The sequence below is a fragment of the Arvicanthis niloticus genome, chromosome 12 (genome assembly GCF_011762505.2).
Source record: "Arvicanthis niloticus isolate mArvNil1 chromosome 12, mArvNil1.pat.X, whole genome shotgun sequence".
NCBI lineage: Eukaryota > Metazoa > Chordata > Mammalia > Rodentia > Muridae > Arvicanthis > Arvicanthis niloticus.
In genome coordinates, this window is record NC_047669.1 from 29,515,259 (window position 1) to 29,540,027 (window position 24,769).

A 24,769-nucleotide genomic window follows, 5' to 3' on the forward strand; every position below is an offset into this window, starting at 1 on the left:
CAAGCACAGAAGAGGCGTTCAGGGTGTGTCCACTGATATTGCATTCAGATGTGTTGCCTTGGCTTGTGTACTGACAGATTTATTTAAAAAACAAAGTTTAAAAAATGCATTGTGTGCTCGTGAAGTCTCTTCATAAATCTTCTCCTTTATGAATTATTTTGATCACAAAGCTGCTTGTTTAAATTGCTGAAGGACTATTCTCCACAAAAGAGAATGCCTTCATTTTCAAACCTTCAGTTCAGAAGCCAGTAACTTCCCCTGAACAGCATGCGGGGATCCAGAGGCTAGAGGAGAGGGGACTGCAGATGTCCAGACTCTGACATAAGTCATAATCCAATTCAGAGTTGCTACGGCTCACATGTTTTTAAAATTTGGACCTAGAGTCCATCCTTTAGTAATGGATGATTCAGTTTGAAATGGTGATTCTGTTTCAGGAAAAAAACAAACAAACAGGGAACACAGCCTTTGATGCAGCTGGGCTGTCAGAGGGCGGAAGGTTGGAATTAGAGTACTCTTCAAGCTGTTGCTGAATAATGAAGGGTAGGGCTTCCTCGTTGGGCAGTTACCACAGTCCCCTGGGAGTTCAGAGGACAAATATTACCTAATGTGTACAAAGACTTTAAAAATTAAGTTGATTACAAGATGGCTTAAAATTGGCTAAAGCAGTAAGAACTGAGGGTCCACCAGAAGGATCAGAGAGTAAAGACCACTGCCAGTAGTCACAGGCTGCAGTGGACTCTCAGGACTTGTCATGGTTAAAGGGTTAAGGACCTATAGGAAGTAGTCAGTTTCTTAAAATGACTAGCCTTTGTAAAATCATAACAAAGGAAGAACCTTCTACATAGAACATGTACATACATCGATGAGCTGGATGATTTTCAGTTACGAGTTTGGGGAAATTCTGCCTAACTGAAACATAAAGTACATGAAGACCTCATCTCACTCTGCATTTGGTTACCATCCATCACCTGCAATGCTGTTGAGAAATAAAAGCAAATAATTAACAATCGGTCTGTTACAGTGATTTGCTGGGGTGATTGGCCTGGTATAATAGTAGGTGGTTTACAAGCCAAAAGTAGAAGAGATTAACCTGAAACAGAGTCCTAAAGGGCAGAAGAGATACCCAGAATTGGACAGGGTGTTTCAGGTTCACTGATTCGAGAAATAATTTTGGTCACTCATTGCTTTAGTCTTTGATCTCCATTTTGCTGCCTTTTAATAAAATGACCAAGAATATGAAAAGAATCAACAGCAAGTTCTAATATGAGAGCAGGGGGAGGAGATTAACTGGAGATGTATCCCATTAGAATTGGTGGTGTATGCCTTAGATGTCTTTCATCTCAGAAAGATATCTCAGATGTCATTTCATCATAGGTAGTTACAGCAAATGCTTGGAACTTGACTCTGGAGCCTGGAAACTTTCCTTAGTGCCTTGTGTTATGGTTTACTGTGAAATGGGATTCTGATCAAATAGTATTTGTTTATTAACAAATACTTTTTTAGAATGAGACTGGAAGATCAGTGAGGATGAAGAGACTCATTTTTGTACTTGTGTAACCAACTTGTGTCACCAGTCTCCCAAGCAAATAAGTCCTTTAAGGTAGTTTTCTTTACCCATAAGTCTATCTAATTTCATTTGTACATAGTTATTGACTATATTTAGAAAGTAAAACACATAGCATGTTCATAACTACTGTAAATCGTTTTCTAATGTGACAAAACTCTTTTCTCATAAGGAAATGACATTCTGTTGAGAGAGGAACATCTGTAGACACTTGAATTATATTCAGTTTTCAAAACTCATATTTAAGTACTATTTAAAGTATATTTAAATTGTGACAAGAATCTTACTGGAGACCAGGTTAAGAGATTGAGTTTTAAGTTGCAGTAAGACTAGGCACTTCCTCTCCTATTAAGGCTATACTAGGCAGCTCAGTAAGAGGAAAGGGTCCCAAAGGCAGGCAACAGTGTAAGAGACAGCTCGTCTTACCACTATTTGCAGTCTACATGAAGACCAAGCTGCACAACTGTAATGTATTTGCAGAGGCCTAGGTCAGTCCCATAGAGGCTCCTTTGTTGGTGATTCAGTCTCTGTGAGCCCCTATGAACTTGGGTTAATTGGTTCTATGGGTATTCTTATGCTATCCTTGACTCCCTCTGGCTCCTAAAATCCTTCCTCCTCTTCTTCCTCAGGATTCCCCAAGCTCCACCTAATGTTTGGCTGTGGGTCTCTGCATCTGTTTTTATCAATTGCTTGGTAAAGCCTCTCTGATGATAATTGGACTAGGCACCAATCTATGAATATAGCAGAATCTCATTAGGAATCATTTTCGATCCTAGGTCTGATATACCAAACTGGTTGATATCTGTATGAGACCTGCAACTGTGTTCCTTAAAGAACCCAATAGAAAGATATATGTAGATGGTCCAGAAGTTGTAGTTAGTAAATAAGTATCTAAAGCAAATATTAGATATATATTCAAGTCTTAAAAGAATTTATGAAGGAAAAATAAGAAAATAGATGAAGAAATGTAAAAAAATTAAAACATAATATCTATATTTCTTTAAATCTTTAAAGATATATTGAAATTTGAAATGACAAAAGAAATGGTAACTAAACTTGAACACAGACTAAGAAAAAATAGTTAAAAAATCTAGGCTCAGGCTTGAGCCAGAGAACCAAAAAAATAAATAGTCCAAGAGGAAAAATGACTGAAAATATGTCAGATAACCCAGTAAACAATATCAGTATCTCTAATATATTGTCCAGAAGAATAGAAAAAACTGAATGATATTTTAAAGTATAATATCTAAAATAAAAATCATTTGTTGGAGATATTTAACTACCTATTGAAGGTAGCAAGAGAAAGTATGGTACATGAATGATAATTGAAGTATTAAAGCTGAAAATGTCAACAAAATTGTGCAAAAATCATATATAGATATTGGGTTCAGTTTCTAGAAATCAAACCACAAAAACCACAAAAGGATCCAGAAGGGGCAATATTGTCAATTTGGGGAGCAATCAAACACCAACCGATAACTAGTCATAAATGAAATATCAACTTAAAGTGCTTACAAAGAAAAACAGATGACAGGAGTTTGTGTAACAAAGAGATCTTCACATAATAAATACAGTAGTACCTGTTGTCAGTGGAAACCCTGAGAGAGTTGTGAGAGGCAGTGCACATGGCTCTGGAGAAACGCTGCAGAGGCCCTGACTCAAAATTTCAGGAGAGCAAAATCCTCAGTGTCATGAGTTCCTCGTTAAAAAAAGAAAATTTTATTACTTTAAACGTCTGTGTAAGAAGTAGAAAATTAAAGTAACAAAAACAGGAATCCATCAAATAAAATACAAGCAATATGTAAATGAACCTAAAATTGGAATACTGAAAGGATTAATTTAATCTGTCTCTAACATACATGTTAGAAATATGTAAGTTACCAGCATCATCAATGAAGAATAATTCATAAAGATTTTAAAGCAATAAGAAACTATTATGTAACAACCATGACAGTAATTTCAACTTTGATAAAACAAATTCATTTAAAAACATATTATTAAAATTAATACTGTAAATATAGATTTAAATTATTATGTACTTAAAAAAGAAATGAAGGTATTTTATCAAAAACATTTCTGAAATGAAAACCTGACTTCCAAATTGTTTCCCAAAAGAATTACAAAAACCATTCATGGAATAGATAATACTCATCCTGAGTAGTAGATTTAGAAAATATAGGAGATAAAAATCACTTCTAATTGTTTCATGGAATAGACAATCTGTTTAACAAAACTTAAGAGATAGTACAAAATAGAAAAGTAAAGACCAGTCCTCACAGTTCTTGTCATAATTATTATTAAAAACAAAATATTATCAATGCTGGGCACTTTAATCGTTAATCACAGCATTTGGGAGGCAAAGACAGATGGACCACACGAAGCTCTGACTTTAAAATTATGTATATGTCTCTGTGTGTATACATACATACATATGATTCTAGCAATCTGGGAAGAAGTAATACTCTGCAATCAAGTGTTAGCTCAAGAATCTAATAAATTTAAAATTTGAAAGCAAATCAATATAAATTCAACAAATCCCTAAAATTAAACACAAACATTTCCAAAGTTTGTTTTAACTTAGTAAGTGCTATAATAATAAGTGTGATGTAAAGGAGTTGGTTGGAACCTCATTGCCTGATGGAAGGCAGAAGCCCAGCACTAAGGTAGCCAAAGATGAAAAGCTGAGTGCATTCCTCCTATGCTGTAGTACATGGCCGGGGTTTTTGCTTCTGTTCAACACTAATCTAAAGATACTATCAAAAGCAATAAGGCAAGAAAATAAAATTAAAGCTGTAAAAACAGGAAATGAAGTATAAAACTGTCTTTGTTCACATATGCTGTGATGATTTACTTTAGCAAAACTTAGTAGTTATATAACCACTAGTGCTAATTAATACATTGAGAGAGATCACAGACTCAGTATACAAACCTTTTATTTTCATATAGTAGTAGCAGATTATCTAAATGAAAATGTAAAATGTTTTACAATATTTTGAGATTATAAAATAGTAATGTCTTCCTTCAGCCTTGGATTGGGCTGTCTCAAAATTTAAAACTAAAAGGACTTAAAGAAATACTCTTTATTCTGAAGAGCCATGATTTTAGGATAGCATTTTTCCTATAGGAGTTTATAGATCCAGAACAATTCCAATTAAAATCTCAATTTAGGCCTGGAAAGATGGCTCAGCAATTAAGAGCATTTTCTGTTCTTAAGAAGACTCAATTTTGGTTTGCAGCCCACAATTGACAGTAACTCCATCACTAGGGCATTTAACACCCAATCCTGCACTCCATGGGTACCTGTACACAAACACACACACACACACACACACACACACATAAATAAATAAATAAAAATAAAACTTTTACAGTGGTTTACTTTTCTAATTTTAGAGAAAATTGTGAACTAATTTTATAAATTTTATATATTATCAAATAATATCTGGCAGTATGCAAAAGGGAACAAAGAAAAGAACAAACAGAACGGATATAGTAACTGGATACAATAATGTCTATCCCCATCCCCTTTCATGACAAAATAGGTTGTCAGGAGAATAGAGACCCGAATACCAACCTCAAGCATATGTAGTCAATTGATTTGGGGTTAGAAAAGAGAGAAGACAAAAAAATGTAATTGGGAAAGGAAAATGTTTTCAACAAATGGTACTTAAACAACTATATATGTGAAGAGGAAAAAACTTTGACATCTGTCTTGTTATACCCTAAGATTAATTTGATATGTATGTATTAAATACCTTCACAAAAGTGAAATTTTTCTAAAATAACATGTAGAAAAATAAAAATCTTTCCTTGAAATGACAAATATTTACAGGCAGCAGAAAGCTTTACATGTAAAAAGAATTATTGATGATTAAACTCTATCAAAATTTCAATTTCCTCTTCATAAACTGATGGCATTGTGACTATGAATGGGCACAGAGAAGACTGCAAAGAATATTCACAATGGATTTGTCAGCAAAATATTTATATCCAGAACTTGTGAGGTATAATCAACTAACAGTGATGGAAAATTCTGTTTTTACACTGGCAGAGAATGAGAAACCTCTCTCATATTTGCTGCAGGAAATACACAATGGAAGAGCCACTTTGAAACACTTAGTTGATGTCTGTTAGAGTTAAACACTTCCCCGACTCAGGATTTTATAGTCCTACTGACTTACCAAAATGTTCTGAATATTAGGTCCTCAAAGAGACTTAGATAGAAATGTGTATATAGTAGTGAGTTTATCAAATTTCTAAAGGTGGTGTCTGGCTGATTTTGTTTGAGTGTGTGTGTGTGTGTGTGTGTGTGTGTGTGTGTGTGTGTGTGTTCAACTTGACACAAGCTAGAATCATTTGGGAAGAGGTTGGGCTGTAGGCGAGTCTGTGATGTCCAGTGATTGATGTGGCAGAGTCCAGCTCACTGGGGACAGTGCCATCCCTGGACAAATAGCGTGGAAAGAATGTGAAGACATATGCTCTAACAAAACTGATTGCTCAAGCCATGAGAAGCAGCCCAGTAAGCAGCACTCCTTCATGGTCTATGCTTCAGTTCTTGCCTCTATATTGCTGTCCTGACTTCATCTATAATGAACTATTATGTGGAAGTCTCCCAAGTGGCTTATGGTCATGCTGTCTTATTACAATAAAGAAATATAATACAACTGGAAAGATGAAAATATGGTAAATTGATATACAAAATAGGATACGAATAAGCAAATAAACCCAAATAGAGTAAAGTATACACAACATTGTTGATGGATATCAGAATTGTATACAAAAATAACCAGAACACAAGGCGAAAAAAAAAAAAAAAACTGTCACTTGTGTGTTTACAAAGGTCTCTTGGTTTGGATTTTATTGCTGTGAAGAAAAAACCATGACCATGGCAACTCTTAAAGGAAAACTTTTCTTTGGGGCTGACTAAAATTTCAGAGGTTCAATTCATTACCATCATGGTAGGATTCATGGCAACATCAAGGTAGACATGGTGCTGTAGGACCCAAGACTTCTACATCTTGATCTGAAGACTGAAGACAGCAGAAGAAGACCGTGTTCCATACTGGATGGACCTTGAGCATAAGAGACCTCAAAGCCCACCACTACAGTGACACACTTTTGCCAATTAGGCCACACCTCATAGTAGTGCTACTCTCTATGGGCCAAGTATTCAGACACATGAGTCTATGGAGGCCAAACCTATTCAAACTACCACAAGAGGCAAATTTAATCTGTGGTGGAAAAAAAATGATCTCTCTTAGAATAATGGTTATATGCTAATCATTTATTAAAATTTTTGTTATGTTTTAAAATTGTTAGTTTCAGAATACAAAAGCAAAAGTAACAAGATTACATCAGAGTGGAAGCTTCTGCTGACCGGTTATCCAGTACTAGGTATATAGCCAAAGATGGCAAAGCTGCCATGCTGAACAGACATAGGCACTGCTGTGTTCATTTCAGTGTGCTTGACAACAACAAAGAAGTGCAAACAACATAATGTCAAACAGCTGATGAATGAGTTAAAATATATAGTACATTTATACAATGGAACATTATTCAGCTCTAAAAGGATGGAGTCCTGTCGATTGTAACAGTGTGGAAAGAATGTGAAGACAGATAATACACTAAATGAAATCAGCTGTTCAGAGAAAAACAAGGAGTTCATGATCTCATTCATGTGATATCTAAAGATGCTGATTTAGAAATTGAGATTAGATACCTGAGAGTCAGGGTGGATAGGGGGAGATGGAACCAGTTTATTCAATATAGTCCTCATTTACAGTTAGAAAGAGTACATTATGAGGTTCTGGTAAACAGTAGGCAAAGATGGGCATTGCAAACTTTATTTAAAACTAGAAGAAATGATTTTGAATATTTTAGCATGAAGAATTAATAAATTTTTGAGAAATAATGTTTATCCTGAATTGGCATATATCCAAACATCACATGGCATTTCATAAACATAGGTAAGTTTTATGTATCAATAAAATATCAAGTCTGCTGCATACAGTTTTTACCTTGTTTTTTTGACAAATGCAGATTTAACTGTAATCAATTCTCATCTATAATACTTCAACCAAACCATGTCCCTAGACACTGTGTTAATTAACCTTCAAATCTATGTTAAACACCTTTCTCTGCCCATGAGTCTGACTGCAAGAGACATACTAGAACATAAATTGTCAGGATTCAGAAATCCAGTGTTGGTAAGACAAGGAACCAATAGCAAAAAGTGCTTGGCGGTGTTGCTACACATTACATTTCTGCGATACTGCTCAGTATCCTCTCTTCTGAGTGAGGCTGCTCCTCTATGCTCTCTTTCCTAGCACTGGGGTGGGGGGCTAATCCAAATTTACCTTCTGTTTGAAGACAATTTATAAGGTTAATAGCAAACTATAGTTTAAGAACACCAAAAATGTCTGGTGTTTAAAAATTATTTTTTCTTCTTTCTACTATCCAAAGAATGTTTTTATTTATTCTGTTTTTTCTGTGTTTTTAAATAGTCAGAGCCAAAAAGAGAATAATTGAATATTCAAAGCTGATAACAGGCAAGATTTCAGTTCCTTTCCAAATGTAAGCTTCGCTTTTCTCTGTGCTTAACTGTGAAGCTGGTGTTCTTGGAGCATGATTTTTAAAACTGAGAATTCTCCTTTACCTAAAACACACAGTCTGTGTTAGCTTATTCAATATGATTGGGTCTTATCTGATTTTACTTCTTGATATTCAGCACCCAACTAACATTACCCAAATCTGGCTGTAATAGGAGTCTTTCTTTCTCTCATCGTGAATATTTATTAAAGCACTTAATACCTGAATTATGAAATGCAGACACAAGCACATTAACCTGGCTGAGTTATTTCCTTTCTTCCTTTTTTAAAAACACATATTTTAGCCCTGTCTATCAACGCCAGATGGCAACTACATTTTGATACACTGCATATTTACCAAGTCATGTGGTATGCTTTTCAAGTATTTTTTATAGCCTTTCTATCAAATGAGCTGACTCATCCTTCATTCATTTATTCCTGCTTTTAACAACTTGCATTTTTTAGAAACTTGACCTCAGTTTTATCAAAAGGATAAAGGATGTTTTACAGTGATGCATCAGAAATTCCAAAGGCCTAAGTACACCTTACATCCTTTCACTGTGGTATATACTCAGGTTTTAATGTTAATGTTATTTTCTCTCATATTTTAATGAAATTTGATTCTAGATGCATAGTATTATTAGCAATGAGAAATACATTTTGCATAGATAGCTTTAGAATATTCAGGAACTAAAAGTGTTTATGATTAAAATGGCCATGAAAATAACAACTGAGCAACTGATTCCCATACCCCCATGGCCTACTTATAGAGCCAATGGGAAATACACAGTAGAGCTAATTCTAGTATGATAGCAATAATGACTGTAGTAGTGCCAGGAGAAGGATGTACTAGGAAACTATGACAGTACCCAAACGTCCTCAGAATATTGATGTTCAAGATCTTTGGTCTATGAGAATATGCTTTTATGGGAGCCAATGTCAAGGTTTTCCATAGACAATAGTATTTCTTAATCTAAGAATATACAGAGTTTGGAGATGAAAATACATAGCATTGAAATTATGACTGGAGGTCAGTACATATTCTATGGACTCTCTCTTTTCTACTGACCTCCAAAGACACTTTTCAATTATTAAGTTTTTATGGCACCTGGTCAGCATAGGATATTGTGCATCTTTAGATTTACATATGTAATCTATGCACTGTTAATTAATCAAGAATATAGGCTTAAATAAATCACATTTACTTTTGCTTTAGGATGCAGTACTTCATCTTCCTGGCTTCCCCTTGATGTGTTCTGGGTTACTGTTGATAGTGATAGACCATATCATTCCTGACCGTGTCCTTGATGATCTTCCTTTACTATATTTTGAACTTTAAAGTGCATTTGTCCAAATTCTAATCAGATTCATGGAAGTTGTTTCTCTAAATTCTCTCTGTATTGTACATCAGCTTTAATTCCTTCATTATGCTATTGTAGATTGCAGCTTCTCCAATGCTGTCATTAGGAGGACAGCTTTTGTAGCTTGTGATCTGTAACATTAGTATTGCATATAGCGTAGCAAATGTGTTATACAGCAAGTGCACAATAAGTGCTTCATATTACACACAGTGTGGTTTTAGGTGCTAATGATATTAGAGGAATATAGTAAGACAGTGAAAAATATATGTATTAATGTAGTAAATAATTTTAATTGCTAATAGATTTATCAGTAAAATTTCAGCCAATGATAACATAATAAAGAAATGTCAAAACAAGTTAAGATTTTGATAGCTTAATCAAAACAGCACAAAATATATTTAATGTAACTTTACTTAAAGTGTAACTTTGTTTTCTCTTAGTCAGCTACTTCAAAGTGTAAGTATAAAAGATATTAAACAACATTTTATCAGTTGCAAATAGAGATCTCACCAAGAAAGCACTTAGTCCATTACCAAATATCACAAAGAATTAGCACCTCATGACCCAGTACATTTCCTTTCTTTCACATAATTGTCATAATTACAAAGCAAACGCAGGTTAGAGAGCCAATAGAGGAATGTGGAATGCACAGTGAGTACTGTCAGCACACTTCTGACTCTTTCACAGCTAGTCCCTGAGTCACAGATGACAAGCTGAGAGTGACTTGTTCAAGGCCACAGTGAGGTCAATTTTGATCCTAGACTACCATGTTTCTCCAAGAATATCTCATTACTCATTTCATTCAGCTTATCTAAATTAATACAAGGTCTGTTCTGAATCTCTACCTTACTATGGGTTTTGAGATCTCCAAACTGGCTGTAGGGCCTTGTGTTCTTAGGTTTTACATTTGAGAATGAACTCCAGAGGTAAGGGAAGGCAGGAAGGGAAGAGTGGGAGATAAAAACAGTGAGCATTCCTTTCTGTCTCCCTCCTCGGTAACCCTGTGTGTGTTCGTAAGGAGTGATGTCAGTCTTCCCTTCTTGAGAAGCACAAACTACCCTGTCTCAGCTCTTGAGAATCAGCTAACTTCTGGCTGTTTTATTTCTTTATTACATATATTTTAAGTGAGATAGCTGTGTGTATGATGTGTGTTATATATGTGTATAATGATATTTATACACATGTAAGTATGGGCTCATGTACACATGTGTGTGCGTGCACTCAGAGACCAAATTTCTACCTCAGTAGCCGTCTTCAATCAATCTCCACTTTATTTTTTGAGATTGGGTCTATCACTAAACCTGGAATTCCCCAGTTTTGCTAGGCGGGCTGGTAGGTAAGCCTAAGGGATCTTTGTTCTGAGGTTTCAAGCTCACACCACTAACTTATCTGTGGGTGCTGGAGATCTGAACTCAAATTCTCATGCTTGTGCTTCGAGCATTTTATCAACTGGCCCAGCTCCCTAGCCATAGCCATTCACTAGCAAGTCTAACTCAGAATTCTGAAGCTTTTCTTTGCTCTGTGAAGGTATTTCATAAACCTTCCAATCTACCTAATCTGCATATTGTGCTGAAGTTATTTATCTTCCAGTGTTTTGCATGTTCCCTTAGGAATACCCTTAGCAACTGCCTTCCCATACAAACTGCCTGGGAAAGTTTAAGAGGATCAAATCCCTTGTAACTAAACAAAATAGACCTTTTGAATGGAAATTTAATAGCAAATTAGATTGGCAGCATTACAAGGAGATGAATGAAACTTTTGTTTTCTTTACATTTATAGTAGAAAAGTCAACTCAGTCTCTGTTATACAATAGGTTGGATGAAAAATTGGTTTTTTTCTTATTTTGCAATACATTTTGCTTTCACCACATTCTATCAGTGCACTCTCCAAAACAAACCTTTAACCTGGGCTGTGCCCCAGTTGCCTTTGCCTGTTGCCTTAGGCCTCACGTGTCTCTAATGGAAGCAGAGTTTTCACTGGAAGAAATAGTCTGTTCACCAAATAGGAACTCAGTGACAAGGGGAGAGAGAAGACATGCCTTTCATTCTCCACAAATGAGGCTACAGGAACCTTTCCCAGACTCCTTGCCCCCTTGTGGTCCTGCTTTGAAGAGGGTGTCTGGGAGGAGAGTCGGCAGGAACTCCTCCCTTCCTTCCAATCCACTACCCTCCAGTTTGTCTTTCTAGTGTAGGAGGTTTATAAAACTGAGGAATTAGGGGAAAATTATTTCTGAAACATTTATGCCCCATGTCTTTAATAAATGGCCCCAATCATTGGTTCTTTTTAAAGATAATTCTCCTTCAAAATGTCTTGGCCCTCTCAATAGTTCTGATAAGTTTTTGTATTCTTTTCAGATTTTTCTCATGGGCCTTAAACCATATTTTGAAAATTCTTTCAACAATCTCTTTTCTTCCTTTAGTCCACACTCAGCACATTTTTTTCAGCAGATGAAAAACTAAAAATGAAATTACGTTTACTTTATAGTTTCTGTGTATATGTGTGTTCATGTATACAGGTACATGTAGAGGGTTGCATACGTATGTGTGTACATGCAAATATGGAGGACAGAAGTCAGGTGACAGATGGTTGTCACATCTTTTCTTTTTTTTTTTTGAAATGAGTAAACCAAGTAAACCTGTCTGTCTGACTGACTGACTGACTGACTGACTGACTGACTGACTATCAAGCCCCACATGCCTTCCTTCTCCTGTCATAGCACTAGGTCTACAGGTATGCATCGCTCCCTTCACCATTCTATAAAATGGTCTCTCAGGACTGAATGCAGGTCCTCATAGCATAGTGAACTTTACCAACTGGCCTCTTTGCCCCCATCTGTGCTACAGATAGGATTTCTATAACATTCTTTGTAACCATATAAAATCAAAGACAAGTGCTGTGGCCAGAGCAGTGTCTACTAAAGCTTAACAGTGAGGAAATCCTCAGTTCATCTGGCTTTTTCATAATGAAAAGCTACATGGATTAGAAGTTTATTTAGTCTAAGGACAACTTCATATCTCTTCTCCCAGTACCCAGGAACAAAGCAGAATTAAATAACTGACCTTTACCAACACCATTCATTGTAAACTGATGTTAGCCAGAAAGATATTGGGAAACAACTGACTGAAACTATGTTATCTCTCTTATTAGCAAATGAGGCCAATTTCCAGGTTGTGCCATCAAGACAAAGCACAAGGTCCTGGAGTGACGAAGGGAAGGGTGTAAAGTAAGGTTGAAATCTCCTTATTTGATTATGTCATTACTTAAACTTCCTAGTTATGTTTTAGAGTACAATCACACACTTTGGGGATAAAAATATTAAGCAATCTATAGGTAATTCTTTGTCAATTGTGTGTGAGAACAGTTAATATCTTTGTAATATACATACACACACACACACACATACACACACACACACACATAATTTTTAAGGTGTGGTGGCACACACTTTTAGTCCCCGCATACTAGAGGCAGAGGCAGGCTAATTTCTGAGTTTAAGGCCAACCTGTTGTATATACATAGCAAGTGCCAGTCTAGCCAGAGCTACATTGTGAGTCTGCATCTTTTACATAAAAAAGTAGATGATTTTTAATATTCAGTTACTCATGGTTAAGTTTTCCAAACTGTAACATGCTGTTTGTATTCAGGCAGCTCTTACTGTACTTCCATTTATTCTGTGCTTTGTAATATTCATTTCAGCAAACTTCTGAGAACTCACTATATATGTATGTGTGTGTGTTGTTATAATAACAATTTATCTGTCTTATTATATGCTACTTAATACCTATTATATTTAGGGAACAAAACATTTGAATTTCAGAATTAGTTTTCTGTGTATTTTTTCATTTCCAGAGGGAATTATCTCATTTAAATTATTCTAAATATACTTTCACTGCTGTTGCACATCTGCATAATTCTTTGATATAAGGGCTTATTATTCTTTTTTATTTTACCATATTGGAAATATCAAAATTAGATTTAAAAATGAATGAAATCTTTGTCGGGCAACAAATATAGATGAATCATTAATATAATTTGAAATATACATCATTAAATGTCGGTATACTATACGTTACCATATTTTATGAATTTTACGTGGCCAGTTTACACATCTGAACACACTATCATTACTTAGTACATATATGTAAGTACACAGGTTTATATATAGGTGACAAAACTTCATGAAAAAAAGACAAATACAAGATGAAAGTGAACACCACAATGGCTATCATCTCATTTGGGTGGAAACAGAATGTAAAGTAAGCTAAATTACCTGGCTAGGTAACATTATTGTAAAGCTTCCTGCTCTGGTTTCTAATTTCCTAGTGTCTGTTACTTCACTAGAAAATAACAATATATGTGACTAGGGAAATGGTCCCTCACTGGTTATGAGTTTTCTTCCAAAGGACCTGAGATATTTTTCCCCAAAACCCATATCAGGTAGCTCACACTCCCACTGCATGGGATCATACTTCCTCTCTGGCCTCTATAGTCACCAATATACATGTGCACATCGCACACACACAAACACACACACACCATAATTTAAAATAATATAAAATGCTTTATCTTAAGAATATGAATGAAAAACACAGCTGAACCTGGACTTATGATAAGTATATGGCAGGTACCAAAATATGATTAATAAATTCAATACCCAACATGGTAATACCAGTGGTAGCACCCTACTAGCCACACCCACATGTTAGCTATGACTACATTGATTGTCCCCAGAGCTCTTGGGTTAAGAGAATGAGCAAGCACAGTCTGTCAGCAATCTCATATCATTGGAAGGTGAAGTGGCTTGATGAAATAGTTTGTGGTTTGTTATGGTGTTATAGTCAAAATGTCAACAAAGGCTGAAAAAATGTCAAGCCAAGTTCTTCTGGGGCTAGATGATTCTTTAAAAATTTCTCACTCACTTGGTTAGATATTCAATGTTGACTAGCCCATAGGGTTGCTTGGGTATCCACATGGACAGATTCTTGCTTTCCCAGAAGGAGGGTTCCAAGTAGTAAGGTAGAAATGGTCACAGGAACAGCATCTGTGATTTGAGATCATGGGCAAAACATTATTTCTGTACCATACTCTGTTGGTAACAAAGAGGTAACAAAGAAGAACCCTGATACAGGGCCTGAAGGACTGTGAAAGAGAGTGGATTCAGGAAACGAGGATTATTGACAATAATTTTAGGTTGTAGTTGACACACAGACCAAACTTACCTTAAATACCTAGTCTCTTCATTTACTGTCCCTGTTATGTCCCAAACACCCATCTGTGATCTGCTCTTGGTGGCATTGTCAGATTTGTGTATCTTTCCAGAACTGGATGAGAAAAAATATAACTTTCTGCCCTTAATAAATCAGTGTCACCAACCTTCTCATTCTACGTTTTCCATTTTATATTTGATGAATTGTTTGTGCTTCTCTCTACATAGGATTTGGGAGTTTTGAAAAGTATTGGTTTTGGGTTTTGTTTTCTGATTTTAGAATTTCTTATATTCAATGTGCTAGACTTCATATTTCCTAAACAGTCCCAGAAAGTTGTCATCATTTTGTTGTTATTATGGATTTATTAACTCTCATAATTAAGATGAGATACATTAATTTGTATAATTAAAAGGTGGGTTTATTTTTCATTGTTGACATCATGATATTTGTCCAGATGGTCAGTTGCACACTCCACAGATATTTACAGAGAACCAATCAGGTGTCACATTGTCACACAAAAGAACTGGAAAGTAATAGTGGTAAACTATATAGAAAAGGAAGGACTGTCAAAGGAGAAATCAGTACAATATATAAAGTTTAAAAAACACGATAAAGAAGTCGAAGTTCTCATTTACTCTGAAATAACCCTCTGTTTGAAGGAACAGTGCTTCAACCATGCCAGTTTAGTTTAGTAGCTGTTACTCTCTAGACCAACTGAGAACCACATGTTTCCAAGCAAGACAGCTTAAAGTGATGACTCACTGGGATAATATGTGAGCTGGCAGTATGGAGACATGTGCTTCATAATAAATAGTGCTTGTCTAGTATTTTGTGAGCAACTGAAGAACAGCTACATGTACTTCTTTTCCCAGTACTGCCTCTATGTGACAAAATGCATCAGGTGTCTAAGCCACGAAGGGATACATTGATTGAAGAATGTGTGACATAGCATTTGCTGTCTCCTGCATTCTAAATCAGTTGCCAGCCCTCATCTACAGAAATAGATGTGCATCACAGGATATCTTTATTTCCGTATTAGAGTTTACTTTGAAGGAAGGCAGTTCTTTAAACTAAGAAACCAGTAGCACTCTTAAATAGCACAGAAGCAGCTAGGGAACTCATGTAGCCTAAGACGGAAGTGCGTGTTCCAGCCCAGTGAGCTCAAATACTAGTAGACAAATGTGTCTGTGCTGAATAGTTCTGTGTCATCTTGTCACAAGCCAAACTCATCTAACAGGAGGGAACCTCAATCAAGAAAAGGCTTCCATAAGTTTGGGTCATATCTCTAGGATTGGGCTGTAGGTAAGCCTGTAGAGCATTCTAACAGTGATTGTTTGGGAAGAAGCAAGATCACTGTGGGTGGGGCCATCCCTGGGCTGATGTTCCTGGAATCTAGAAAAGAAATAGACTGAGCAAGCCTTGGAGAGCAAGCCAGTAAGCACCACCCCTCCATGGTCTCTGAATCAGCTCCTACCTCCAGGATCCTGCTCTGTTTGAGTTCCTGTCCAGACTTCTTTCAATGATAAACAGTGATATGGAAGCAGAATAAACCTTTTCCCACACAAGTTGCTTTTTAATCATTGTGTTTCATCTCAGCAATAGAAACCCTAAGCAACACATTGTCCATTTGTCAGCAAAGAAACCCTTTTCTTAGCAGTGAAGAGTTTAGCATATTTTTCCTATGAAATGAGAGGTGATTAATGCTGTTACAAAATGGCATAAAGTGTTTTTCCTTGCATTTCTACTTATCTAGATGTGTAGTGTAAGGCAATTAAAGTGTGATTCAAGTTTTGAAGGCTTTCCAAGTTCTATTTTATTTTTTATGGATACATAATATTTATACACATACCCAGATTTGTACATGTACATATAGGGTGCAATGTGAAGTTTCTATCTGTGCATACTTTCTATGATTGAGTCACCAGCCTTTTGACACCAGGTTTCATGATACTAAGACAAAGAGAAAAATACCATTCAAGTGGGTGATCTTCTCAAACTTTCCAGCATATTCTAGGACTACAACTTGTAACCTCTGAAAAAAAATACTATGAAACAATTTTAAACAATTAGACCACATTTACTTTTCTTCTGTAATTTGTTGAGTGGATGGTGAAACCTGGCCTAGGAGCTTGAACTGGGTGAATCTGAGAAGCCACGGTCATCGAATTATAGTACTAAAAATTAGCTAGAAACATTTCCAAAAAAAAGTAAGCTCAACTAAGTAGTCCTGATTAAATATTTGAGTAGTTGACTTTTGTAGGCTCCCAGACTTGTTCTTTCTCAGATAATGCTGGCAATCAGACAGTTCTCATTCTGTGGCACCCTAGCTACTGCCCCTCTCCTAGACAAAGCTTTAGAAAACCTGTATATTTTCATTTCTCCAGAGTGATTACACTACCTCCTCTGGCTCTATTCCACCCAGCTTTCTCCCTCTCCACCCAGAACTATTTGTTCACTCCTAGATTGCCAATATCAGTTAAGTGCTGATCAGATTCTAGAACACCAAAGTAATTAACAATAAGGTGTGAATGAGGTTTACAGGCTCACAGGAAAATTTACATTTTAAAGAGGGGCGTGTTAAACACAAGTGAACTCCTAATAGATAGAATGTGTGAGAGAGTATTGCTTTCTCTGCAGGGATGGAGGAAGATTTCTCTTGCTCCCTTTTCAGCCCAGAGATAGAGATCAGGAAGCTGGCTGTGGTGGCACACACCTTTAATCCCAGCACTTGGGAGGCAGAGACAGGTAGTTATCTGAGTTCAAGACCACCCTGGTCTATATAGTGAGTTCCATCTTGAAAAAACAAATCAAACAATGTCAAAAAACTAAACGAACAGACAAAACCCCCTAGAGTCTCATTGGCAATCTCCAGTTGCTGCCTCCATGCACAGTTACTTAGCAACTGTCCACCTCTTATCTATCTACCACGCTAGCAAGTAGAATTTTCATAAAATAGAGAAGCACATATTAAAGATAGAGTTCATTGATAAAATCATGTTTGTTCCTGGAAATCATGGTGCCTGAAAGTAAGCTCCATAGACCTAAACTTTTGGAGTAGTTAATTTAAAAGACAAAAATGCCATATATAACAAAACTAGCTTTAAAAAAAAAAATCTGCTAAAGCATTTAGATGAGTGAAATTTCACAAAAATTCCTATAATTACTAAAAGTTCTGAAGAAATGAATTTTAAATAATCACAAAAGAAAACCTCATTTCTGAATTAACCAGTATTGACCATGTTAACTTTTGACAAAAGCTTTGTTCTTTAGCCATCATCAGCCTTGGCTTCTCTCAGCAGCGTACACAGATTGACCAGTTTTCTTCTCTAGATCATTTTGGGTGCCTAATTCATCCCCAGGTGTGACCCATCTGTAGCTCAGAAAGGTGACAGAGAAAAGAACCTGCTCCAGCATGCTTGAGTAATCTTGCTGTTCTTCATAGAAGTGTCCTGGAAATTGAAAGGGAGATGCTATATTCATAAAATGAAATAATAGTAACTATTAGTAACTTTGAGCTTTGAACTGCTCTTTCTCTGTTGGTTTTTAAAATATCCTTAGAGTCATTTTTGAAGGAGTTAGCAGTAATGATATTCACAGAACTAATCTGAATTTGCCAACAAAATAAATAGTGGAATTAGGATTGAAATCCAAGATCCAAAAAATTTTACTGCAAAGTTTTTTTTTTACTAGTAAATTTTATGGATAAAAATACCTTTTTGTAAATTAAACTGAGCATGCTTACTAAAATTAAAGACCTAAGATAGTTCACAGTCTATAATTCATCTGACTTTTTTTCTCATCTTAAGCTTATAGACAGAAAGATTCTTCAGGTTAAAGTACTGAGAGTAAAGCAAGAGAGTTAGTTTCTATCTTTCTCTTCATGAATGTTGGCCAATATTAGCAATTTAAATTTTCTCTACAGAAATATTGTCTGTGTAGTGTAAATAACTCTTGTTAAGCTTATAGTCAGGCAGCCCCATAATTTTTTATCCAAACTGGAGAGCTTTTAAAAGTGAAAGCAGGCACTATTAAAAGTTTGCATCTTTGCAATCCTAAGGGAAACTGGAACTACCCTGGGTCAAGTGGTGGATACCATCACCCAGCCTAAAAGGCATCATCCGAAGTAAAATAGCTGGCAGAGGGAAAGGCCTGTATGTTATCTGTTACTTGCAAGTGCTTGCAGTGATTAGGGACCAACTTCAAGGGAAATGTGAAATCAAGGCAAGTAACATCAAAGTTAAATTTGTCAGTGTGGAACTATGCATATCTTAGAGTAGCATGGTAACCAACACTTTTTTCTCTTGATAACAAATACCCTATTGCTACATGCTGCCCACATATATGTGCCTTCCACTTCTGCCTCTGAAGGATTCTGTTTCGAGATGGCCCTAGACTAGAGTATCACATTCAACCTAAGCGTCAGTATCAGTAATGGCAGAAAAAGGACTGAGCAGTTACTGCTAACTATTGCTGAATTATTTGGTAGTCCTTCAAACAAGATTATTTCTCGTCTGCCCAATTTAAAAAGTTAAAATTAATTTCAGTTGTTCTTTTTTTTTTTAAAGGCAATTTTCTTGTAATTGTAATTTTTATTGGTGATAGGAAGTTTCCCTTCTGGACAGCCTGGAAGTGGTAAACTTGTCTAGGGGAAGAGTTCACAATGGAATACAAGATGCATTACATAATGCAGTCCTTTGTTTATGGAGCCTCTGACAGAATCCTGCAATTTTGGCTGATGCTAAATACTGCCACCAAAGTTCTCCCTAACTTTAGGCAACTCTGAGTCTTTTTCTCCACCTCCTGCCATGATTATTCTGGCTTCTGATTAAATCACACCTTATGTTTAAAGTCGCTAACCTAAAATGACCCAAAGCTACTTATTTCTCTCTTCAACAATTCCCTGTGACTGGTAATATTTGGAATGCCTGAAAATAGCCTCTGTCCCAACTTATGTAGCCCCTACTCCAAAAGCAAATGCTTTAACAGTTTCTTCACTCAGGTTTTTCAAACCTCAGGTGAGAGATTTTGGAAGCTAATTAGCATGCTAAGGAGTCTGTGGCATTTAGGTGAGTCACAGTCACACAATCTAAGCAACAGAGAAAGAATCTTGTTGCTAGGAAGACTGGGGAGAATAGATATTGGGTAGGCAACACTCTCTAATCCGACTGTAATGACAAAAAATAAAAAAGAAAATTAATGTGAGCTATAAAAACTAAAATATAATTTATGCAGAAGGTAGGAATAAGGTGCATTACAAGATAACTAAAGCAATTAGATTGATAAATGAATGCTGATTGGATTCTCCCAGGGAGGAGCAGGGGCTGTAAAGCTGGCTCTACATAGTGGCCACTGCTTTTGAAATTCTTTATTCTGGAGAGATAGGAGCCAAAGCTTATTTCTCCCCTACCACCTCAGAATGGTCAGTACTCACTAAACTGTAGTAAATGGGTAAAGACGATTCCAGTGCAGAGTCCAGGCGTGATTGGCGAATTATGGAGATGCTAGAAAAGAAAATTGAAACTGCAGCACTTGGGAGGCAGAGGCAGGCGGATTTTTGAGTTCGAGGCAAGCCTGGTCTTCAGAGTGAGTTCTAGGACAGCCAGGGCTACACAGAGAAACCCTGTCTCGAAAAACCAAAAAGAAAGAAAGAAAGAGAGAGAGAGAGAGAGAGAGAGAGAGAGAGAGAGAGAGAGAGAGGAAAGAAAGAAAGAAAGAAAGAAAGAAAGAAAGAAAGAAAGAAAGAAAGAAAGAAAGAAAGAAAACTGAAAGTGGAGACTCCCTGGAACATACAGGATACTTATTAAATATAAGAACCGACAGTGCCTCAAAAGGCGTAGCAAGCAATAGCAGCTAAAGTACCATGTCAATAATTAGAGTTTGATATTTGAAAACTAAGTTATGTTTCTAAAATTAAGGTTATGTAATACCCAAGTAATAGTCAACTGCCCATCTGAAGACTGTTGCTGCCACATGTTCCCCTTCCCTGTTTTCCCTTCTCTGCCGTCTCCCAGAATTTTCAGTGTTAAAAGAAGCTTTTCAAAAATGGGAAGTCATTCATTGGAAATTAAAAGTTTACTATAGTATAAATTTGCACGTAGTTTCAGTTCTTGTCATGAGGATTCCAATCAAGATGCCTCTGGTCAAGCAGATTGCTAATTTCCATAATGAATTGATCCTCTTATCATGTAATGACCTTCTTTGCTGCTAATGACAGTTTGACTTAATCAGTCTAATGTGGTTATGATTTTCTTAGAGTGCACTCCTCTAGCTCTGCCCTTTTCCATCTACGTTGTCCCCCTCAAGCTAAAGTTAGTTTCTCAGAGGTAATACTTCGCTGGATCTTGGTTTTCTTCTTTATACTCCTTTATTTTTAATCCACTCAAATGGTCTACTTTTTTTAATTAGGGCATGTAATTTATTTATATCAAACATTAGGGAAAGACTTCCTGTGCCATTTTGCCAGTTTCAGTGTATTTTATAGTCTTCCTCGTTTCCTGTTTACCACTGTGCTTTGATATTCTTGTGTTCCCTTTTTGTCCCTCTCTCTCCCCTTCTTTTTTTTCCCTTCTCTGTCTCCTTGAATCCTTCCCATTGCCTCCTTTCCTCCTCTTCCTCTCTCCTTCTCTAGATGCCAACTCTATCTTCTAAGCTTTGGGTTTTTTTACTTTTCAAATTTTGGCACAGTGTCACACTAAGCTGCCCAGGCAAACCTTTCACTTGTGATCTCCCTGCCTCAGCATCAGAGGAGGGGTTTGAGTCCTGGTTTCCTTTTTCTTTTCATTGTATAACCACTATAGATTTTTATCTGTATTTGCCAGGAAGCTTCCATTAAACAACTTAAAATGTTTCCTTCGAGCTCCTTAAGCTGATAACATTTGATAGCATACAGCACCTCTGTGCTTTTCTTCTTTGCTCTCTCCACTTTGCAGGTAGCAGATGCCACAGCTTACTAACATATGCTGTGCATACAGTAAGGTCATTATAGTTGCTTGTATGCTTCTGCCGTTTAACATCCTGGAGTTGGAAGTGATTCGTATATTTTATTATACTGTTAGTGATCTCCAGCATTAGACAACTTACCTTTCTGAGTGAGTTCTACCCTTTTCTATGTTCTCATGCTGCTACTTAGTGCTAATTTCTCTTCAGCTCTCTTTAGTGTTATTTTTTAAAGTGTATTTAGTTGTGATGAACTCTCTCAACCTGTTTGTACCTTATTTCCCCACTATATTTAAGGACAGTTTTTCTGTCTACAGTGGTCTCAATTAATAGTTTTTCTACAATGAAAAACTTTCTGCTTTGAGTATATAATTCTACTTTCTTCTGGCCTTCAAAGTGGTCTGAGCAAACTTCTGAACATCACTTTTGAATACAACAATTGTTTTTCTCTTGCTACTTTCAAAATTCCCTTTGTTCTTTTAACAATTTGGTTACATAATGCCTTACACATATTTCTTGTAATCTAGTTTGAGTTTTTTGGCCTCTATGAATATCCCCCCGCAGATTAGTTTCCTCTTCTGTTTCTTTAAATAACACACACACACACACCCTGTGTCTCTCTTTTCTATAATGTGTTTATGGCTCTCTTGAGTTAAACTATTTCATCCTTATTTTCTATTTTTCTTTTTGTTTCCTTAAATGCATAATTTTAATTGATCTGTTTTGAAATTCAAGTCTGTTTTGGAAGACACCACCCTAGTGAGTATTTCTGGTCAATTTTGTATCCTTCCGCTCCAGTAGTCCTTGCGTCTCTTTTTATTGTCACTTTTGTCTCTATCTCGTTATTAACTTCTCATTTTGATCACGTCTTCTTTTCATGATTTTGTTCAGCTGTCTTAGCTGTTGGGCTGTATTCTTTTGCAGATCACCTAGCTTCTATAAGGACAGCTAGCTGTTTTGAATACTCAATTCACAGATCTTCACGTCTATCAAATAGGTTGATTTGTCTCCTTTGATTGTGTTGTGCTTTCTTCATTCTTTTATGGTTTTTTACAAATTTGCTTTGTAGTCTTCTGTGTCTGGAGGAGGAAATACCACCCATTTGGACTAAAAGAAGTTCAACCATTTGTACCAGAAGTGACTGAGAAAAGCTCACCAGTGACCATTGCTTGACATGTGGAACTTAGCTTTGGTGGTTACTCAGGGTCATCTATGAGACACAATAAAAAGGAACCACCCAGAGTGTCCTCTGAAATTCTACCTGCTTTACTTCCTTCTCTCCATCATGGAGAACAGCCTCAGTTCTGCACATTTTCCAAATCTTTCACAGAGCCAGTTTTAAGAAACCACTGCCCCATTTCCTTTGTGTCCCTAGCTGCCTCACAGGACTGGGTTCTACAGGGAATCCAGAACTGACAAAGTAGGGCTCCAAAGCAGCCACCCCATGTGGTTTCCAGGCAGACAATAACCCAGGCAAAGAGATCACCCTGCATAAACCTGCTCAGTTTCCATAGGAGAACTCAGGGCTGCACAGGGCAGTCAACCTGAAGTTAAGCTGGTTTGGAGGGGTAATAGCTCAGCTCTAGTGAAATGACTGACACTGCTGCTTTGATAGGACTTTTCTTGCTTTGTGTCTTCTTAGTAGTGGTGGTGTGCTTCAAATTGTGATTCCAATAGCATTTTTAGAGCTCTGTTGCTGGGTCAAAGTGATAGGAACATTTATGCTCTGCCATCACACTAACTGCATCCTTGTAAGTTGTCTGATAGATCTTAATTTTGCCAAGATGCCAAATAGAGTATTCAGAAGTGCAGCTTCAATAACAGCATTTCCAGCATGCCTATGTCTGTAGCCAGTTAATGAAATTTACTGGTTACTTTAGATCCAATCTCCCTGGTTACATTAGAATATTTCAGGCTATTTGAGTTAAGTAGTGCTTTGTCTTTTGAGATTTATTATATTTTTGATTACATGTATAGATATGTGTCAGAGTGAATATGTGCAGATATGAGTGCAGGTGCCAGCAGTGTCCACAAGGAGGAGGAGCCCATGAAACTATAGGTATCCATACGTAGTTGGGGCCTCCCAGTGTGAGTGCCAGAAATCATACTCAGGTCTTCTGCAAGAGCAGTATGAACTCCTAACCACTGAGCACTCTCTCCTGCCCCTGAACAGTGCTTCTTGCTTGGACAGAAGAACACCTGTTTCATTTTAATTAATTGAGCAATTTAGTTTCAGAAGCAGAATCTTAAAACAACTCTACTAAAGACTTATATTATTAACACTGACCCTTTTATAAATTACTGTGCTGTTTGGAGTTTTGTCAATTTGATATAAGCTACAGTCATTTGGGAAGAAGGAACCACAATTGAGAAAATGCCTCCATTAGATTGTCCTGTAGGCAAGTCTGAAGGGCATTGTCATGATGAATTATGACATAGGAGGGCCCAGTCCACTGTGGGTGGTGCCACTCCAGACATGTGGTCCTCCATAAGAAACTTGAACAAGCCATAGAGCAAGACAGTAAGCTGCATCCCCCTGTGGCCTCTGCTTGACTTCTTTCTGTGGTAGGGAGGAAACTCCTAAGTTGCTTTTGCCTAGTGTTTTCTCAAAACAACAGGAACCAAGCTAGGACAGTTACTTATTTATTGTCTGTACAATAAGTCAACTTTAGCTGTAGTTACTTTGGGTTCCAATATTTATGTTCTTATTGTTCAGTTGAATTTAGCAGATACTGGGCTGGAGAGATAGCTCAGTGGTTAAGAGCACTGACTGCTCTTCCAGAGGCCCTGAGTTCAATTCCCAGCAACCATATGGTGGCTCACAACCATCTGTAATGGAATCAGATGCCCTCTTCTGGTGTGTCTGAAGACAGCTACAGTGTACTCATCATATAAATAAATAAATAAATAAATAAATAAATAAATAAATAAATTCTTTTAAAAAAAGAATTTAGCAGATACTAATTAATGGAATACTTACATAACCCAAACTAATAAACTAGAACCCAAGTGGATACAGCGACTGAATAATGTAGTTTTTATGCAAATACTTGATAATGTGATGCAGTAAATATTGAGATGTGTATCTATAACAACACATCCTAGCTCCTTGGG

General features: G+C 36.6%; 1 protein-coding gene across 28 annotated transcripts in view; it reads left to right on the plus strand.

The window, feature by feature from the left end:
- Positions 1 to 24,769, plus strand: part of Zbtb20 (zinc finger and BTB domain containing 20) — a 716,739-nt gene that overhangs the window by 427,015 nt on the left and 264,955 nt on the right. The window contains exon 1 of one of the 28 annotated variants that reach the window (XM_076942945.1): positions 12,642 to 12,735. The exons of the other annotated variants lie outside the window; for them this stretch is intronic. The gene's annotated coding sequence lies outside the window, so the exon portion shown is untranslated. Of the gene's footprint in view, positions 1 to 12,641; positions 12,736 to 24,769 lie in introns of those variants that run through there. 28 annotated transcript variants of the gene reach the window in all.